Genomic DNA, 22,000 nt, shown 5'->3' with positions numbered 1-22,000 from the left:
TCACTGTCATGGGGTAAAAATAAAAGAGAGGAGTCTTGTTTCAGACAAGACTAAAGAGAGATAAAAACCAAATGTAATGTATGAACACTGACTAGATTGTGCATAGGAAAAAATATATTGCTTAAGTCTCTGGGGGATGCCATCCATGGAGGTCACAGACAGATAGTACTAGGTTATACAATAGGGTTTATTGAGTGAAAGGTTTAAAACAGAAAAATTAGCAGAGAACCCAGGCAGGATAACCAGCATTGTGGATAATTTTGTGGAATCCCCTACTCTGATCTTACACCCTGGGGATTGTAGGAGAAACTGTAGGACCCAACTACTAGGAATCTGACTGTGACAGAGAAGTGGGGAGGGGATTGCAACAACCAGCAGTGGATCTTGGCAGGCCAAGTTCACACTTGCAGTGCCCACATAGTAATCCCAATCAGCAGCTTTGCTCATCTGCAAAACCAAGTTGGGGTTACTCTGACCAGGAAATTCACTGGGTTACAGATCTGCCTGAACAGATACTCAAGTGGGTTTTACCAGCTCTAGAGTCCAGTTTGCCTGCAGTCAGGCAAGGTGTTGAGTCACAGCGGATCTTGGCAGGCCAAGTTCACACTTGCAGTGCCCACATAGTAATCCCAATCAGCAGCTTTGTTCATCTGCAAAACCAAGTTGGGTTTACTCTGACCAGGAAATTCACTGGGTTACAGATCTGCCTGAACAGATACTCAAGTGGGTTTTGACAGCTCTAGGGTCCAGTTTGCCTGCAGTCAGGCAAGGTGTTGAGTCACAGCTTCACATGCTGTGGCTAGTGCTGTACAACCCCATCTGACTAGAAGGGGTACTGACAACTCCTGAAAGCTATGCAGCCCAGTGATGCTCAAGCTGAGAGGCAGGTGAGCAGAGCTGATTATCCTCAAAGCAAAGTCAGTACTGGGCAGGGAGCCTTCCCATACTGTGCACAGGCAGGGGAATTAATTCATTACCAAGGCTGAGGGTAGCTCCTGGCCCCTCCCAACCAGAGAGTTTGTTTGGGAAATTGACAGTAGCCTGAAGAGGCCCTCCAGCTCCTACACAAAAAAGGGTGTTGAGACATTGTCCCACCCCCTGTGGAGGGTGTCTTCCAGCCCCATCTAAACAGAAGGGCTAGTGAAAATGCCTGAAAGCTATGCAGCTCAGCAGTACTCAAGCAAAAAGGATAGACAGACCTAATAGTTTGCAGAGCAAAGCCAGTGGCCATCCCCCAGTGAACTGTACAGGCCCTGGGCCCTGTCCTACTCTTCTTTCAGGGCAGGGAAGATAATTCATAGCCCCATCTATTACTGAATATGGTACCTGGACTCAACCATCTAGTAAGGCTGACCAAAGAATTCAGGCAACCACAGAGCTCATCCTATAGCCTCACTTGGTGGGAAACAAAGCTAGTAATCCCATCTAGCAGCCAGTGACACACATTCCATCCCTGTTTTCAGAGCTTGAACAGTTGCCTTGCCCAAAAATAGACCATAATAGGAGGCCCTACTTTCCAAGGACATTACCAGCAGACACACTCAAAAACCCAAACTGAGCAGACTGATGAAGAACTGTCTCTGTCAAAGCAACTTGTAAAGTCTAGAAAAAAAGCCCCATTACTCAAATGTACAGATAGCAATGTAAGGAATTCAGGAAAATTAGGTAAACATGAAGCCACCAAAGGAAACTAATCAAGTTCCAATAACTGACCCTAAAGAAATGGACATCTAATAAACAGTCAGAGAATTCAGAAAAATCCTCTTAAGGAAGTATAGCAAACTACAAGAAAACACAGATAACTGAACAAAATTTTTTTTAAAATGCATAAAAAATGAAAAGTTGACAAAACAATAGCAACTATCAAAAAACAAAAACAAACAAACAAAAATAAAACATAAATCTTAGAGTTGAAAAATGCAAAAACTGAACAGAAGAATTCGATAGTTTCAAAAGCAGGCCAGACCATGCAGAAGAAAGAATCAGTGACCCAGAGGATAGAATATTGGAAATTACACAGTCAGAGGAGCAAAAAGAAAAAAAAAAAAAAGAATGAAAACATATGAAGAATACCTACGGGAATTATAAAACACAATGAAAAGAAACAACATATGCATTATGGAAATTCTAGAGAAAAAAAAAAGAGAGAGAGGAAGGGACAGAAAGTATATTTAAAGCAATAATGGCGGGCGCCTGGGTGGCTCAGTTGGTTGAGCGACTGCCTTCGGCTCGGGTCATGATCCTGGAGTCCCGGGATCGAGTCCCTCATCGGGCTCCCTGCTTGGCAGGGAGTCTGCTTCTCCCTCTGACCCTCCCCCCTCTCATGTGCTCTCTCTCTCTCATTCTCTCTGTCTCAAATAAATAAATAAAATCTTTAAAAAAAAAAAAAGCAATAATGGCTGAAATGTTCCCAAACCTGAAGAGAGATGAGCATCCAGATCCAGAAAGCCCAAATGATTCCAAATAACTTGAACCCAAATAGGGCTACACTGAGACACATTATAATTAAATTGTCAAAAGTCAAAGACAAAACATTTTAAAAGCAGTAAGATAAGAGAGAAGTTACATACAAGGGAATCCCTGCACAACTACAGATAGATTTCTCAACAGAACCTTTTCAGGCCAGAAGAGAAAGGAATGACATATTCAAAATATTGAAAGAAAATAGCTGTCAATCAAGAATTTTATACCTGGCAAAGTGGTCCTTCAGAAACAAAGGAGGGATAATAAAGACTTTCCCAAACAAACAAAAGCTGAGAACGTTCATTACCACTAGACCTGCCTTACAAGAAATGTTAAAGGGAGTTCTTTAAGTTGAAGTAAAATAATGCTAATTAACATCGTCAAAACAGGGGCGCCTGGGTGATTCAGTCAGTTAAGCAACCAACTCTTGATTTTGGCTCAGGTCATGATCCTGGGGTCCTGGAATCGAGTCCCACATAGGGCTCTTTGCTCAGCAGGGAACCTGTTTCCCCCTCTGCCTGCTGTCCCCCCTTTCTTGTGCTCTCTCTTTCCCTCTCTCTGACAAATAAATAAATAAAATCTTTAAAAAAATGTAAATTGTAACAGCAATAACCTAAAATGTGAGAGGAAGAAGTAAAAGTGTAAAGTATGATAATTCTATTGAAGTTAGGTTGTTACCATTTTAAAATAGAGTATTACAAGTGTTTAAGATTTTTTTTTTCAGTTTGAAGATCACAGTTTATCTTTCTATAATTAAATTAGGAGAAAAAAATGAAGAACCCACTGGTATCAGGAAGGAGCAAGAGTCTTCTAGGGTCTGGCATTTGATGAGATAGATAGTCACCTACTGTGCATTTCCATTGTTTTTCCATGGCAGAACATACAGTAGAGACTTGGGAATGCACATGCCTGAAGCCAGGTTACTCTTATTTCCACAACTCTGTTGCTTGCAGGGCTATTGTTGACAGAGTAGTTGGCTGTGCCCCAGACCAATGGGGTGCTAGTTTATTGCCACAGATCTTTATCTCAGTCTTCATCACAAGGAGGGCACTGCCATGTGCTCTCAGCCAGAGTCTCTTGTCCAAGGTTCCTGGTTTGGTTGACAACATCCTGCTCAATACAACTTTCATCATCACAGCTTGAGATATAATGACTGATTTTGGCCCAAGGAAACTGATGGCAAGCATTAAAGGGACAAGTAGCCAATTTGTAACATCAAGATGATTCTTTCTGTACTTGATAAGGTGATAAGGAAACCTGTAGACCCTGATCTGGTGTTTTTTATTATGGGGGCATTGTAATAGCCTTTAGGGTCCAGGGAATTGATATAAGTTTCTTCCATGTTGGAAATGAAGGAGCTGAATCCAAGTGTTCAGTGGAGACATGCTCTCCTCACAGCCACCTTCTCCCCACATCTGCACCCCAGCAATGCTCACGTCCAGCCTAAGATATTTTATATAAGCCTCGTGATAACCACAAGAAAAATCTTTTGATAATTACTCAAAAGACCGTGATAAAGAAGTCAAAGCACACTGATATCAAAATATATTAAAATACATAAAAAAGACAGCAGTATAAGAAGCAAGGAACAATGGATCTACAAAACAAGCAGAAAACAATGAAAAAGGGCAATAGTAAATCTTACCTATCAAAAATTACTTTAAATGTAAACAGATCAAATTATCAATTCAAAAGATATAGAATAGCTGAAAGAATAAAAAAAAGCAAGATCTAACAATATCTGCCTATAAGAGACTCACTTTAGCCGTAAAGACACATAAACTGAAAATGAAGGAATAGAAAAAGAAATTTCAAGCAAATAGTAACCAACAAAATGCAGGAGTAAACTGTATGTGTATCAAACAAAATAGACTTTAAACTAAAAATGGTATAAACAGAAAAGGAAGGTGATTATATAATGATAAAGGGATCAATACATCAAGAAGATATAATATTTACAAATATTTATGTGCCCAACATCAGAGCACCTAAATATATAAAGCAAAAACTAAAAGAGCCTAAAGGAGAGATAAATAATGATATAATAATAGTTAGATACTTTAATACCCCACACTCAACAATTATCAAGAGATAATCAACAAGCAAACAACAGATTTGAACAATACCTTAGACCAAATGGACCTAATGGACACATATAGAACATGTTATCTAACAACAGCATAATACACATTTTTTTCAAGCATATATGGAACATTTTCTAGGATAGACCATATGTTAGGCCACAAAACAAATCTTAGATAATTGAAGAAGATTGAAATCATGCCAAGTATCTTCTCTGACCAAAATGGCATGAAACTAAAAATCAATAAGAGGAGGAAAACTGGAAAATGTACAAACTCATGAGAATTAAACAACATTCTCCTGTACAACCAATGGATCAAAAAAGAAATAAAAAAAGTTTCTTGAAACAAACAAATATGGAAACACAACTTGCCACAATTTATGGGATGCAGTAAAAGCAGTTCTAAGGAAGAAGTTTATAATAATAAACTTCTAAACAACCTAGTGATGCCTTAAGAAGCCAGGAAAAGAACAAAGTGAACCCAAATTTAACAGAAGAAAGGAAATAATAAATATTAGGAAAGAATTAAATGAAATAGAGAACAGAAAAACAACAGAAATGATTGACCAAATAAAGGGTTTGTTCTTTGAGAAGATAAAGAACCCTTAGCTAGACTAACCAAGTAAAACAAAACAAAACAAAACAAAAACAAAGGACCCAAATCAACAAAATTATAAATAAAAAGATCAAAATATGCCAACAATCTGGACAGCCTAGAAGAAATGGAAAAATTCTTAGAAACATACTACTTACCATGACTAAATCAGGAAGAAATAGAAAATGTGAATATATATTTATTCCTAGTAAGGAGGTTGAATCAATAATCAAAAATCTCCCAATTAAGAAAAACCAGGACCAAATGGCTTCCCTGGTAAATTTTACAAGTTAAAGAACAATAAACATCAATCCTTCTCAAACCCCTCCAAAAAATAAAAGAGAAAGAACACTTCTAAACTCATTTTACAAGAACTGCATTATTCTGACACCAAAACCAGAAAAGGACACTACTAAAAAAACAAAAACAAAAACAAAAGTAACACCAACAACAAAAATATAAACCTGCAGACCATTTGTTATTCCTGATGCATAAAGATGAAAAAATTCTTAATGAAATATGAACAAATCGAATTCAGCGGGAAATTAAAGGATCATTCACCATGACCAAGTGGGATTTATCCTTGTGATGCAAAGATGGTTCAACATATGCAAACCCATCAATGTGATATTAATAGGATGAAGAAATAATCATATGATTACCTCAAAAGACTCAGAAAAAGCATTCAATGAAATTCAACATCCATTCATGATAAAAACTCCTAAAAAACTGGGCATAGAAGGAACATATCTCAACATAATAAAGGTTATATATGATAAGCTGACAGCATCATACTCAATAGTGAAAGAATAAAAACTTTTCTTTTATGACCAAGGATAAGACAAGGGTTCCCACACTTAGCACTCCTGTTCAACATAGCACTGGAAGTCCTAGCTAGAGCAGTCAGGCAAGTAAAAGAAATAAGAGGTATCAGAATTATAAAGGAAAGTAAAATTGCCTGCATTTGAAGATGGCAGGATTTTTTATACAGAAAATCCTAAAGTCTCAACTCAAAAACTTTTAGATCTGTGAGGGGTGGGAAGGATGGGGTGGCTGGGTGATAGACATTGGGGAGGGTATGTGCTATGGTGAGCGCTGTGAATTGTGTAAGACTGTTGAATCAGAGACCTGTACCTCTGAAACAAATAATACATTATATGTTAAAAAAAGAAGAGGAAGAAGATAGCAGGAAGGGAAAAATGAGGGGGGGGCAATCGGAGGGGGAGACGAGCCATGAGAGACTATGGACTCTGAGAAACAGAGGGTTCTAGAGGGGAGGGGGGTGGGAGGATGGGTTAACCTGGTGATGGGTATTAAAGAGGGCATGTACTGAATGGAGCACTGGGTGTTACACGCAAACAATGAATCATGGAACACTACATCAAAAATTAATGATGTAATGTATGGTGATTAACATAACATAATAAAATTTTTAAAAAAAGAGAAAAAAACTTTTAGATCTAATCAATAAATTCAGTAAATCTGCAAGATACAAAATTAACACAAAAATCACTGGCATTTCTATACACTAACATTGAAATTTCTGAAAAAGAAATGAATTCAATCCCATCTACAACAGCATCAGAAAGGATAAAATACTGGGGCACCTGGGTGGCTCAGTTGTTAAGCGTCTGCCTTCAGCTCAGGTCATGATCCCAGAGTCCTGGGATCAAGCTCCATGTTGAGCTCCCTTCTCTGCGGGAAGCCTGCTTCTCCCTCTCCCACTCCCCCTGCTTGTGTTCCCTCTCTGGCTGTCTCTCTCTCTGTCAAATAAATAAAAGCATTTAAAAAAAGGATAAAATACTTAGGAATAAATTTAAATGAGGAGGTAAAAGATCTCTATGCTGAAAACTGTAAGACACTGATGTAAGAAACTGAAGAAGATGCAAATAAATGAAAAGGTGCCCCATGTTCATGAATTGAAAGAATTAATGTTGTTAAAATGTGAATATTTCCAAAAGCCATCTATAGATTCAATGCAATCTCTATCAAGATTCCAATGGCATTTAATTGGATATTCACATGTAAAAGAATGACGCTGGACCCATACATTACATCACTCACAAAAAAATAACTTGAAATGGATAAAAGGTCTTAAATATAAGACCTGAAACCATTAAACTCCTAGAAGAAACTGCTAGAAGAAAACAGGAACAAAGCTCCCTGGCATGGGTCTTGGTAATAATTTTTTGTATAAAATACCAAAAGCACAAGCAATAAAAAATAAACAAGTGGGATTGCATCAAACTAAAAACTTCTGCACAGCAAAAAATACCATCAAAAAAGTGAAAAGACAATCTACAAAATAAGAAACATTATTTGCAAACCATGTATCTGGTAAGGGTTAATATCCAAAAAATACAATGAACTCATACCAACTCAATACCGAAAAAACAAAACAAAACCATAAAAGCAATTTAAAATACGGGCAAAGGACTCAAAGAAATATTTCTCCAAATAAAATATATGTAAGGCCAGCAGTTATGAAAAGATGCTCAACATCACTAGTCACCAGAGAAACACAAATTAAAACCACAGTGGCTATTAGAATGGTCATCACCAAAAAGACAAGAGATAACAAATGCTGATGTGGATGTGGAGAAAAGGGAACCCTCCAGCACTGCTGGTGGGATTGTAAATTGGTATGGCCACTATGGAAGACAGTATGGAGGATCCTCAAAAAGATTAAATATTAGAACTCCATATGATCCAGCAATTTCATTTTGGGAATATATCCAAAGGTATCAAAAACGCTAACTTGAAAAGGTATTATTTACAATAGCCAAGACATGAAAACAACCAATCAAAGTGTTTATCAATGAATGAATGGATAAAAAAGTTGTGGTATATATATTCAATGGGATATTATCCAGCCATAAGAGATGAGGAAATCCTACCGTTTGTGACAACATAAACGGAACTTGAAGGTATTAGGGTAAGTGAAATAAGTTAGAGAAAGACAAATAACTGTATGATATCACTTCTATGTGGAATCTAAAAAACAAAAACAAAAGACAGAAAAAAAAAAAAACCTGAATTCATAGAAAAAGAGATCGGACTTGTGGTTACCAAAGGCAGGGAGTAGAGGGAGGGAGAATCAGAGAAAGATGATCAAAATGCACAAGCCTGCAGTTGCAAGATAAATAAGTACTGGGATGTAATGTACTACATAATGACTATAGCTAATATCACTGTATAATATACAGGAAAGTTGTTAACAGAGTAAATCATCAGAAGGAGATGAATTATCATCTAAGAATTATCATAAGGAGAATTTTTTCCTTTATTCTTCTCTTCTTTCCTTTCTTTATACTGTATCTGTATAAGAAAATGGATGTTAGCTGAACCCATTGTGATAATCATTTCACAATACCTGCAAATCAATCATCATGTTGTATACATTAAACTTATATGGTGATGTATGTCAGTTATTTCTCAAGAAAACTGGGGCAAAAGGGAAAAATTTTTCTTAAGAGAATAGATGTTGGTATCACAGAGACCTGTTTTGACTATGTCTTTGACATTAACTGTTCAAAGCTGTATATATTATTTAACATCTGCACTTGAGTTTCCTAATCTATAAAACATATAGCACTTTTATTGTGTTTGGGAATAGTAAATGAACATATGTATCTAAAATGTTTGGTACAGAGCAAACCCTCAACAAATGCTCATTTTCTACAAAACAACTCCCCCAAAATAATCTGCCAATACTGTATCTTTCTTTACAAAAACAGTCTCTTAATAATGGTGGTGAAAATTAATTTTCCAATCACATCTATAACTAAATTTTCTTCCAAAATAGTCTGGCTACAAACATGGGTATGACTCTTCTTTTTAATCATGAAAAAACAAAGAGCTTGATTGAGGTGATCTTTTAGGTCACAAAATTCTAATATTGTTTAATTTTAATATTTTTTCCTAAAGAAGAATCTGTCTTTTCAAATATAATGAGCATTAATATATAGTTCACATAAATCTGGCACAGCATTAATCTGTTTAAAATTTTAGGATTTTTTTGTTATTATTCTTCAAAGAGATAACTGATTAGATTGCAATTAAATGGAAACAGGAACAGGATTATGAAACTCACTAAAATGCATGGTGAGAAAATGAAGAGACTACTAACACAGTCTAATCAAATGAGGGATCCTCCTCACAGATAAGCCAAGCAAAGGGGTGTCAGAGGCACTGTTCCCTCTGTTTGCAACACATTAATTAAGGTTTGAAGTCACTGGGTTTACAACCTTCTTAAATCCTACATCTAAGATTTCTCAATATACATTTGACCCCATTCCTCCAAAAAAAGATTTAAAATAAGTCCCAGCTCCTGAGGTGAAATGCCATTCCTTATTTAATTTCATTACTCTTTGTCAGTTTTGGTTGTTTTTTTTTGTTTGTTTGTTTGTTTCATTTTGTTTGTTTTGTTTTTGTATGGCTGTGTTTGAACAGTATACCGATACCTCTTGCTACTCATCTTTCTGCGCCCCATGGTATGGAGAGTGTCTTGACATTATGATTTAAGATTATTTTTTGATATTGTTAAAAAACAGATTTCCATTTAGAGACACTTGAGAGATGCAAAACAAAAAGAATGAAATAAAAAATACACCCTTAAGCACTCTTTGTCTGATCTTTCTAGACAATCTGGGAGCTGTAATACCTCAACATGGCCTTCTAACCTAAACAAGACAAGTCTATTTGGAGTTCTAACCACCTCACAGCTACCAACCTGAGAAGTGCATGCATAAAGGAAGATAGGAAAGCGGTGCTTTGCAAGCATGCATTTTTCCTTCAAGATACATTCCCTTTTTCATTAGTTTCCACATCCTCTAGAGAAAAAAATGGGAGAAAGTCAAACACAATATTTGATTCAAGTTTAAACCCATAAATTTGTCAGTTTGAATTGCTGCTTTCTTTCCAAAGGCATTTAAAACAATTTACTTTTCATATTGGCCACAAGCTAAATATGATCTCAGCTTCCTTAAAAAGGGACTCTGTTAAGGCTGGGAGAATGTGGGTATGTGGCTCCCCCCAGCGGCCACTGGGAATGTCAGCACAGTTCAGAGAGACGGAGAAAGTGATGCTTTGAATTACCGGTGGCCAAAACCCATTGTCCAATCTTCTTCACCACCTGGTAACAGCTGGTGTGTATGTAAAGATGACATGAAAAACGGTTGGAGGTCAAATCCAGGAGGACTTCCCTTGTATAGAAAGTCAATTTAAAGTAACAAAAGTACCAAGATAAAATTTCCCAAGAACTTCTGAATCTTAAATAACACAGCTAAACTTTAGGGAGAAGAGATGGCCAAGGAGAAGATAGGAGCAAGGCTTTATTCCACATAGCATTTCATTTAATAGTTTAATAGTTTCAGATTTAGAAAAGTAGAAAGAAAAACTATAACACCAGGGGACAAACTAATACCAGAATATTCCCAAGCTGACAAGTGGGTGGAGTGAAAACTGACACAATAAAAAAATTTTAACGTACTGAATGTATTCCAGCTGAGAGCCCACAATATCAGCAACTCCCAGAGGTTCCAGGCAGACACTCAGAGATTCACTGCATCAGAATTTCTGGGCCTTGGCCCAGGTTTCAACCATATCCCACATACAACATTGCCTTGACTCTCTTGAGGGTTCGACCTTCAGAGCAGCCTCTAAATTCAAAGCACAGCTTCTGAGAAGGGAAAATGCTTTGGAATAGAGATGGGAAGATATATCTGCCTTTCAAATTTATAAGCCTCCATATTCGGCAGCGCCGGTGAGCCCCCAAGCACTGCACACAGACAATTCACAACCATGGTGACTGCTCAGATAAGAACTGGGAGGGAGGTTAGGCTAACCCCTCCTACCAACAAGCCTGACTCACCGATTCTGAGAGCTCATCCCACCTCTTAAATGTGTCTCCTTCGCTAATTCATGCATAGAACCCCTCCTTACCTTTGTCCCTTTTCTGGTTTGCTTTCTTCTTCTATTTTTTTACCTCTACCTGGCCTCTCTCCTTAACACAGCCACCTCTACCTCCAAATACTGTTCTTTTCTGGATCCACAGCCTGACTACTCTCTCTTGACTTTTATTTCCCTTAATCTTCATCTAATGAACTTTCGTCAGCCTCCTGTTATTACTAACATGTGAAGCAATCTGTTAAGGGATAAATTACTGAAGAGTTTCTGCTACAGTGCATTACAGAGTCATAGAGCTTAGAGCCCCAAAGGGTCTCAAAATACAACGTGGCAGAGCCTTCAGCTTACAGGCTGTTAAGGTGCCTCTCTGAATTTTTCAGATACTGAAATTGAGGCTTAAAGCAAGTAAGTGTCTTGCCCACTGATAATTACCTGGAATTTGCAGCTTCGTAAGACATAATATTTCCCATTATAAATACCACCTCTTACACATAACAACATGGAAAAAGTTGTGAGAAAAGGGTTAGGTTTTTTTGTACTCGTTGAGCATTGTCACTTGAATAAAAAGCCACCTGACAACACTTACACTTGAATCCCAGTATTAGAAACAATCCACTTTTTAATTATAACGATTTTGTCTTTTACACTCTTCCTTTTTTTTTCTTCACTTCAATATGAATAATTAGCCCTTTTTTAGATAAATGTCTCTTCTCTGGTTATTGTGTATGAACACAAATATGTTCTCATTTTAAGGTATATTGTTTTCACCCGCCAGGTGTCATTAAAAATTGCATCTGCAAAAAGCCTACCTCGTGGTTTTTTATGTTTTGTTTTGCCCATGAAGGTTAATTGCAGTTCTGCTACCATAGCTTCCTCACTGCTGTGGAGTTAACCATGGGTTTGCTGTGCTGGGAAAGGTTTAGCAAAGGTCTGGAATGCAAAACAATGGTAACAATAAATACCAATTAGACCCAAGTCCTCTGCTCCCGCTGCCTGCACAGGTTGAAGGGGCAGACGCAGCTTTTGACTTCAGTGAGACTGGACTCTCCTAAAGCCACTGAAGAGGCTGGAGACCTGTTTCTAAGACAACTTTTAGATCACAGGTTTTCCTGCCTGATTAATATGATAACGTGGAGGTGCAAGTGAGTAGCATCTCAGCCCTCTACTTTCTCAAAATAGCTTCTCGCCAGGGCTTGCAATTGTACCCGGCCTTAATTAACCAGTTAGGAGTATAAGTGACATGTGCATCTGTCATCTGAAGTTTATTTTGTCACAGGCTAATAATATGAGAAACTGAAATGGGGACTTGGTTGTAGGACAAAGAACATCTAAAGCAAAGTAAAAACATACACTTTCCAATTTTGACAGACTTACGCATTTCTCACCTGTCTTGTATATTTCCCTTTTTTTAATTATTTGTTTTCTAAAATAGAATAAAAAATATAGGTAGAGTTATCTGAGAACATAAATATGGAGAGATATATAAGCTATTCTATCACATCAGGAAGATGGGATTCCCTTTAAAACACTCTGTTATTTAAATTAAACCAAAAATTGCTAGTAATTTAACAAAATCATTGAAATAGTGACACAAATACTAGCTACAATGACCTCTAGTGTTCTAATGGCTAAACAATCAACAGTTATAATAGGTGCTTGCCCCATTCATTGTGATTAACAAACATCAAATCAAATTAGTAATTTCTGAAAATAAAAGAGATCTCACCAGTAAGTCTTACTTTATTGGTTACCATCTCCTTGAAAAGAATATAACAATAAAATTTGGGGCACTTGGGTGGCTCAGTCGGTTAAGCATCTGCCTTCAGTTCAGGTCATGATCCCAGAGTCCTGGGATCGAGCCCCGCATCAGGCTCCCTGCTCAGTGGGAATCCTGTTTCTCCTTCTCCCTCTCTCAGCTCATGCTCGCTCTCTTCCTCTCACTCATTCTCTCTCTCAAATAAATAAATCTTTTTTAAAAAAAGAATATAACAGGGGCGCCTGGGTGGCTCAGTCGGTTAAGCGACTGCCTTCGGCTCAGGTAGTGATCCCAGGGTCCTGGGATCGAGTCCCACATCGGGCTCCCTGCTCAGCGGGAAGCCTGCTTCTCCCTCTCCCACTACCCCTGCTTGTGTTCCTGTTCTCGCTGTCTCTCTCTGTCATATAAATAAATAAAATCTTTAAAAAAAAAAAAAAAAAGAATATAACAGGGGCACCTGGGTGGCTCAGTCATTAAGCGTCTGCCTTCGGCTCAGGTCATGATCCCGGGGTCCTGGGATCGAGCCCCACATCGGGCTCCCTGCTCAGCGGGAAGCCTGCTTCTCCCTCTCCCACTCCCCCTGCTTGTGTTCCCTCTCTCGCTGTGTCTCTCTCTGTCAAATAAATAAATAAAATCTTAAAAAAAAAGAATATAACAATAAAATTAAATAATTTTTAATTAACATCTAGCCATCCTAATGATATCTTTCTCATTGTTGTCTTTATCTTTCCAAGCATTGTTCACATGAATACATATCAATATATTTAACATTATGTATTTTGTCCCGTTTAGTGTGGCTATCAATTTTGTGTAATTTCAGAAAATATTTTAGTTTCTTGACTCTCAACTTGGAAATCAGAAGTTAGAAACAGAGACATCAAAGGATTTCTCACTGGAAAAGTGTGAAGTACTGACATTATACTAAGTGCTTTCAGTGGCTTTAGCTCCATCTTCTAAAACACAGGTCCTACTAGCCAACAAAGGAGATCACTAAACATAAAAATTAGGTAATAGAATTTAGAGAACAAATACCTAAGCTACAGAATGCCTGGAATTCTGCTGTTCAGATTCTAGTCACTGCAAGAGTGACAAATCTATCTACCGCAGTTTGCCCCAAGATGAACCTGGTATGCAAAACAGGAATTGTTTAGGAGATATACTAGTATGTTAGTTCTGATAACCTGGTAAAAATCTTGCAACTATGATTTTTCAGAAAAAATACGTTTTATCCCCTCAGGTCCTACAAACTGATGAGCAAGTGTTCAAAATAAGGAAATAAGCGATTTACATTTCTCTTCTAATGAATCCTATCCTCCACAAAGAAACAGTGACCAAAAATGTCCTCATTTGTGTCTTTCATTTGATCTGATGGCAGGACGGTCCTCTCTTCTCATCTATCCAGTAAAGCAGGAGGCATAGTGATCTCAGAATAAGATGGTTAAGTGATAATGATGTGGGGCTAAGCTCTTGGAAACTATGGAAAGGCCGTACCTCATCTTTTTTTAAGAGGATACTGAAATCATTAGCTCATATTTCATGAAATATTGCATTTTTCATCCTTTCATCCTTGTCATTTATGCTACTGTTATGAATGGAGACGTATAGACAAGAGAAATGAAAGATTAGGAGTAATTAACTTTAAACTAGGACTGCTTTTCATACATAGTACTTGCAACTATGATTCTCACTTAGCTGTTAAGTCACTGAACCAAGTTTGATTTTTATTATTTAGGTATATTGGGACTTAAAAAAAAAGAGGGGAGAAATATGTATGTGGATAGATGGGGGAGCTTTTGAAAGGTACATAAACTGAAGATGAGTTCAACACTCTCTAAGAAAAAAACATAGAAATTGAGGCATTAAATCAAAAGAAAAATTAAAGTCAAAAGTTGAAGAAAGATTAGCTTTCTTCTTTTCCCCTTTAAGGTTGACAGGTGAAGATCAGAATAATGCAAGAACTAAGAAAAAAAAAAAAAATGAGGGTTATGGGGACAGTACAGTTACCAGTGATTCCCCAAAAAGCTAACTATGACCTATATAGCCCAGAAAAGTAGATCACTGAACTCATGATGATATCAGAGACTCCAGAAACTGGATCAAAGACATTTCCTTTATATTTAGCAACTCGAGTGTAAGTGAGAGCATTCGAAATATTGTAATATCGGGGTCTTTCAGAATTGTCTGTTTCTATATTATCTATTAACTTGATGCTTGTTATATGAAACCTCTTTTTAAAGATTTATTTATTTATTTTAGAGAGAAAAAGAGAGCGCATGTGTAGGGGGAGAGGCAGAGGGGGAGAGAGAGAGAGAATTCTCAAGCAGACTCCCCACTGAACACAGAGCCGATGTGTGGCTCAATGCAGGGCTCCATCCCAGGACCCTGTGATCATGACCTGAACTGAAATCAAGACTTGGCCACTTAACCAACTGAGCCACTGAGGTGCCCCTATATTAAACCTCTTTTTAAATAAACTTGTAACAAGAATTCAAAAAATAGAAAGGTAAAAAAAAGTCTGGTCACTTATACTTCAAGACAAATCTGTGCCAAGAAGATGGTATTTCTTAACTAAGAGACCTTAAAGTCTTCATGGGTCTGGTAAAAGAGTAACAAGTTTACACAATTTTACCTTTTTTTTCCCAAAAGATGAGAAATCCTTAAGTTGTTTTAAGTTAATTTTTAAATTAATTCTATAACCTTGAGATTCCATTTATTGTATAGTCATTTTAGTTGATATTACAAAATATACCCTGAAAATAACAAAGCATTGATGAAAGAAATTAAGCACACAAATAGAAACATATCTCATGTTCATGATTTGGAAGAGTTTAGATTGTTTAAGTGTCCATACTACTCAAAGTAATCTATAGATTCAATGCAGTCCATATCAGAATTCCAGTAGCATTTTTTTTACAGAAATAGAAATTTTTTAAAAAATTCCACAATTTATATGGAACCACAAAAGACAACAAAGAGCTAAATCAATCCTGAGCAAGAAGAACAAAGCTGGAGGCATTACACTTCCTGATTTCAAAGTATATTATACAGCCACAGTAATCAAAACAGTGTAGTACTGGCATAAAGACAGACGGATAGACAAAGAGCCCAGAAATAAATTCATGCATATACCATTGACTGATCTTGGATAAGAGTGCCAAGAATCAGCAATGGGGAAAGAACAGTGTTTTCAACAAATGATGTTGGGAAACTGGATAGCCATATGCAAAAGAATGAAATTGGACCCTTACCTAACACCAAATACCCACATGGATGTACAAAACTCAAAATGGATTAAAGACTTCAATATTAGACTTGAACACTTCAGTATAAGACTAGCAGAAAACATAAAAGAAAAGCTTCATGACATTGGTCTTCGCAATGATTTCATGGATATAACAACAAAAATGCAAAATGGTGCAGACGCTGTGGAATAAATTAATAAATAATTTTAAAAATAAAAATAAAAATAAAACTACCATATGATCCAGCCATTCCAATTCTGGGTATTTACCCAAACAAATTGAAATCAAGATGTCAAAGAGATATTAACACTCCCATGTTCATTGTAGTACTATTCACAATAGCCAAGATGTGGAAACAACCTAAATGTCTATCAGAAGATAAATGGATAAAGAAAATGTAGTACATACATGCAATAGACTACTATTCCATCGTTTAAAAAAAAAAAAGGAAACTCTGTAATATGCAACAATTTAAATGAACCTTAAAGACATCATGCTAAGTAAAATAAACCATCTACAGAAAGACAAATACTGCATGATTCCACTTACATAAAGTATCTACAATAGTCAAATTCACTGACTCAAAGAGTAGAATGATGGTTGCCAGGGCTGATGGAGCAGAAAATGGAGTTACTAATCAATAGGCATAAAGTTTCAGTTAAGCAAGGTAAATACAGATCTGCTATACAACATTGTACCAATAGTCAACTATAATGTGTTATACACTTAAAGATTTGTTAAGAGGATAAAGCTCATAACTAATTAAGTTTTTACTATAATAAAATAATTTTAAAAAAATTATTCTTGAAAACATTAGAAAATATAAAGAATGTGCTAAATCCCTATCTATAAAAAATATTAGTCAAATATAATAATAAAAACACTAAATATTTTGCAATAACATTATTCTTATAATCAGACGTGAATGATATTACTGAAGAATATAAATGATTTGTTCAAGGTGTTTCATCAGTCATTTTTCTATTTATATGGAAAATTGGAGAACTCACTAATTTTTGTATGGATATATAATATCAGGCCTTCTGTTCTCCAGTTATGTTCCTCAAGAAGTTGAAAATAGAGCTACCCTACGACCCAGCAATTGCACTACTGGGTATTTCCCCTAAAGATTAAACAAATCCTTCTCAAAAATCTATTCCTCCTGAAATATACTCTCTTTTAAATGAGGCTAATAATACTCACTTCACTGGGATATTTTGATCATTAAACATGACAACAGTCACACAGTACTTGAATAATTCCTAACACAAAATAGGCATATAAGGAATAATATTGATTCCACTTTTCAAAGACAACATGCTTTGACTACAATACTGCCTAGTTTATGGTACATATGACATCTTTTTAAAACTGCCCCAAATTCCTACAGTTTCTTAATTAAGGTTTTTCTTTGGGGGGTTCTCTTTTACCACTGAGTTTTATTTAATTTTTAGTCAACTTTATTGAGGTATGATTTACATACAAAAAAAGGTCCCCATTTTAAGTGTATATTTTGATGAGTTTTGGCAAACATGCACACCCACGTAGCCACCACTGAAGTCAAGATATGAACATTAAGTAGGAGTGGAATTGTGGATCCTACAGTAACTATATATTTAACTTCACGTGAAATTGTCAAACTAGTTTCCAAATGATTATATCATGTTATTCACCAGCAGTGTATGAGAGTTCTGTGTGCTTTTCATCCTTGCTAACACTTCGTATTGTCAGTCTTTTTATTTAGCCATTTTAATAGGCATAGAGTGGTATCTCATTATGGTTTTATTTTTGTATTTTCCTGTTGACTATTCATGTTGAGCATCTTTTCATGTGTTTATTGGTCCTTCATATATCTTCTTCTTTTTTGAAGTGTCTGTTCAATCTTTTGCCAACCTTTTAAACCCTTAATTAAGGTTTTTAAATGATCTGATTCCTTCTGAATCTCTAGGACAAAACCCAAGAAAGCATCTTCCTTTATGGTGGTTCCAGTGTAAAAAGCTCCTGAGTCAAATTTAACTAAGATTAAATATCTGAGGTGACTGATGGAACAGTGGGGTAAAGAACAACAGCACAAAGAAAATATTGAGAACTGAATCCAAGAAAAGTTTTAGGCAGAAAACAAGAGAAAAAACAACACAGTTGGTGGTCAGGAGCATCAGGAAAGAATTAGGCTTTAAAAATGGGCTAAGGAGAAATTTCAGAACAAGACTGAACAGTGAGTGTAAGGCAAAGTTCTTTTATGAGATACTGAGTGTTTTTGTGGAGTCAGGCATAGAAACATAAAGTTAAAGAAGATGGGACAAACATGAAATTATCACCTTCATAATCTTCTGTCTTGTTATTGTTTTAGGTTTAGTACTTTTAATATGCCAAGTTGATACTGACTCTTTGTTCTAAGAAATCAGCCTCTAGTTAATAGAGCAAGAGATGGAGCTCAGGAGATATGACTTTTTTGCTGTGATATGTTTGTAATTAATAGCTGTAATCTTGCCAAAATGCTTCATCTTTCTGCATCTCAATTTCCCCCAACCATTATATATAGACAGACACCTTGAATTACAGAAGGCATATCCTTAATCTTTTGTCCAAGTAAGAGCAAACAAACAACAAAACAATTTGTGCTAATACCATTGAGCCCCAGAAATCTTCACAGAAACTCGAATGAATGCTAAAGATTCTTCATAATGGTGTTGGATGTGTTGCCTTACCACAGAGACTGTGCAAAATGGTTTCTTTATAAAAATTTAATAATATGTATGAAGTGAAAGATGCAATCTTCAAGAATTCCATCCAAACATGCCTGCCTTTGGCACTGCCACATCAGGAAAACAGACGTGTGATCACAATGCGCTAGCTTCCTGATTCCTTTTCTTTTTTTCTACATCTTTGGATCCCATTCCTGTTATCCTTCCTTAGTCAAAAAAAAAAAAAAAAATCACAATGATTTAGGGAAGGTGGAGGAGATATCCTTAGAGCTTATTTGCACGTGTCTCTCAGCTGCCTTGAAGAAATACATCAACATTCATCTCTGAAGAAAGGGTTTTCATAGGGTCTCTTTTTCAACAAGTGCATGTGGAATGCCCACTCGGGATACTGCTGCAGCAAGCAAGACTTGTCTTGGTTTTCTATCACAGTATTTTCCTTTTAGGGCAAACATGCTAGTACCATTGGCTGGCAGAAGAGTGAAGAGAGAGCAAGATCTCTATAATGTATCTCTCTTGATATTTTCACTTATATTGTGCCTGCAGCAAATTTTTGTACCATAGATATTTCATTACAGGTTAGAGAAAAAGGAAAGAGCTAAATTACTCTTATTTCTATATGAAGTAGACAACAAAAATATGTGTCTTAAAACTTAAGGTTAAAAAATCATTTGCTTAGCTGGTGCAGCCACTCTGGAAAGCAGTATGGAGGTTCCTCAAAAAGTTGAAAATAGAGCTACCCTATGACCCAGCAATTGCACTACTGGGTATTTACCCCAAAGATACAAATGTAGTGATCCAAAGGAGCACATGCACCCCGATGTTTATAGCAGCAATGTCCACAATAGCCAAACTATGGAAGAGCCTAGATGTCCATCAATAGATGAATGGATGAAGAAGATGTGGTATAGTTATACACAATGAATCATGGAACACTACATCAAAAACTAATGATGTAATGTATGGTGATTAACATAATAATTTTAAAAAATCACACAAAAAAAGAAGATGTGGTATATATATATATACAATGGAATATTATGCAGCCATCAAGAAAATGATATCTTGCCATTTGCAACGATGTGGATGGAACTAGAGGGTATTATGCCAAGCGAAATAAGTCAATCAGAGAAAGACAAGTATCATATGATCTCACTGATATGAGGAATTTGAGAAACAAGACAGAGGATCATAGGGAAAGGGAGGGAAAAATGAAACAAGACGAAACCAGAGAGGGAGACAAATCACAAGAGACTCTTAATCTCAGGAAACAAACTGAGGGTTGCTGGAGTGGAGGGGGGTCGGAGAGATGGGGTGGCTGGGTGACGGACATTGGGGAGGGTATGTGCTATGGTGAGCACTGTGAATTGTGTAAGACTGATGAGTCACAGACCTGTATCCCTGAAACAAATAATATATGTTAATAAAAATTTTTTTTAAATCATTTGCTTGTTCAATAAAAAAATAAACTGAAATAAAAGTGAATAAGATGTAATGATAACATTAAAAATTAAAAAACATAAAGGAATTAATTTTGCTACAGCTAAGTCTTCAAATTTAATCAACTTCACCCTATAGGAAAAGGATAAAGGCAATTTAGAAAAGAGGAATCATAGGCATATCATAGGCATTTAGAAAAGAGGAAACCCAGAAAGTTAACAAGAAAATGAAGAGATGCTCAAGCTCATTATTAATCAGAGAAATGCAAATTAAAACCACAGTGAAATTTCAGTCTATACCCTATGGACTACCAAGAATTATAAAGCAATAGAAAGCCACATGTTGTTGAGAATGTGGTGATATCTGAATAGTGGACACTGTTGATGAAAGCTGTCAGCCATCTTGAAGAAGAGTGCACTGGTAGTATTCAATTGAGTTATGTATTTACCTGGGTATGTAGCCCACTGAAATCTCAACAGATCTATAACTGTAAAAATATGGCAATGTTCATTATAGTGTTACTGGTGGTGACAGGAAGCAAAGTCTACTTGGATATCCTTCCTTGGGTAAGTGTTGGAATAGATACAGTATGGTGAACATTACAAAGTACTATGCAATAGTTAAAAGGAACACACCAGATAGAGTGCTGGCGGGGGTGGAGGAGATGGGGGGTAGGGAATATACAAAGAAAAATACCATGTATGTAAATTTGTTAAAAATGTGCACATTAACAGTATACATTTTAAAAGAATCCATATGTTCAAAAGGATAGATGCTAAATATATTAAAATGATTGCTCATAAGGAACAGGTATGTAAATGGGAAATGAAAATATCAATCAATCAATCAATCGGGGAGCGGGGAATTTATAGGAACAACACTGGTAGATCTCTTAAGACAAAAAAAAAAAAAAAGATAAAAAAAGAGAGACAGAGAAATAGAGACAAAGTGCCCTTATTAGGAAAGTACCAAAATAATTAAGTACTGCCTCATTTTTGTCTCTGTACTCTTTTCTGTGAAAGTAATAGTCTTCTAGAACACAGATAAACTAGAAATATCTTTTGTAGGAAGAAAAGCAAGCTTTCTCTGAAGTATGAACATAGAGAATGGAAGAGTTTGGAACATATTACTCCTAGGATTCTTCTTGCCACACTTGTGATGACAAACAGACAGGAATAGAAGCCATGGTGACAGCTGAATTAAGCCACTTTTAAAAAGGGCCCATATGTGACTGTTTCCAAACAAACTTACAAGGAGTAAGGCTAGCCTAGAGCACATAGTAAACACAATACATTTATGTTAATCCTAGTAAAGGATAGCACTTCCAATATCTTAACAACATGCCAATTCTCTTGATCTATCATTAGAAATATATTTTGAAAACTATGAAGACTTACTCTTACCTGTTTCTTTTATTTTATTCTTTTTTATTTTTTAATTTAATTTTATTTTATTATGTTAGTCACCATACAGTACATCATTAGTTTTTGATGTAGTGTTCCATGATTCATTGTTTGTAACACCCAGTGCTCCATGCAATACGTGCCCTCCTTAATACCCATCACTGGGCTAACCCATCCCCCCACCCCCTCAGTTTGTTTCTAGGAGTCCATAATCTCTCATGGTTTGTCTCCCCTTCGATTCCACCCCCTTCATTTTTCCCTTCCTTCTCCTAATGTCCTCCATGCTATTCCTTATGTTCCACAAATAAGTGAAACCATATGATAATTGACTTTCTCTGCTTGACTTATTTCACTTAGCATAATCTCCTCCAGTCCCCTCCATGTTGATGTAAAAGTTGGGTATTCATCC

The 22,000-nt window shown here is 36.3% G+C and overlaps 1 long non-coding RNA gene and 1 pseudogene across 3 annotated transcripts in view; both read right to left on the bottom strand.

Moving 5' to 3' along the window:
- LOC145720132 (uncharacterized) overlaps nucleotides 1–22,000 on the bottom strand; it is a 361,125-nt gene that overhangs the window by 232,860 nt on the left and 106,265 nt on the right. The window lies entirely within an intron of this gene.
- LOC102727082 (gametocyte-specific factor 1 pseudogene) lies at nucleotides 3,252–3,843 on the bottom strand (annotated as a pseudogene).

Source organism: Leptonychotes weddellii, chromosome 2, assembly GCF_054177405.1.
Source record: "Leptonychotes weddellii isolate Sample4059 chromosome 2, ASM5417740v2, whole genome shotgun sequence".
Lineage (NCBI taxonomy): Eukaryota > Metazoa > Chordata > Mammalia > Carnivora > Phocidae > Leptonychotes > Leptonychotes weddellii.
This window is presented reverse-complemented; position numbering and strand designations above follow the sequence as displayed.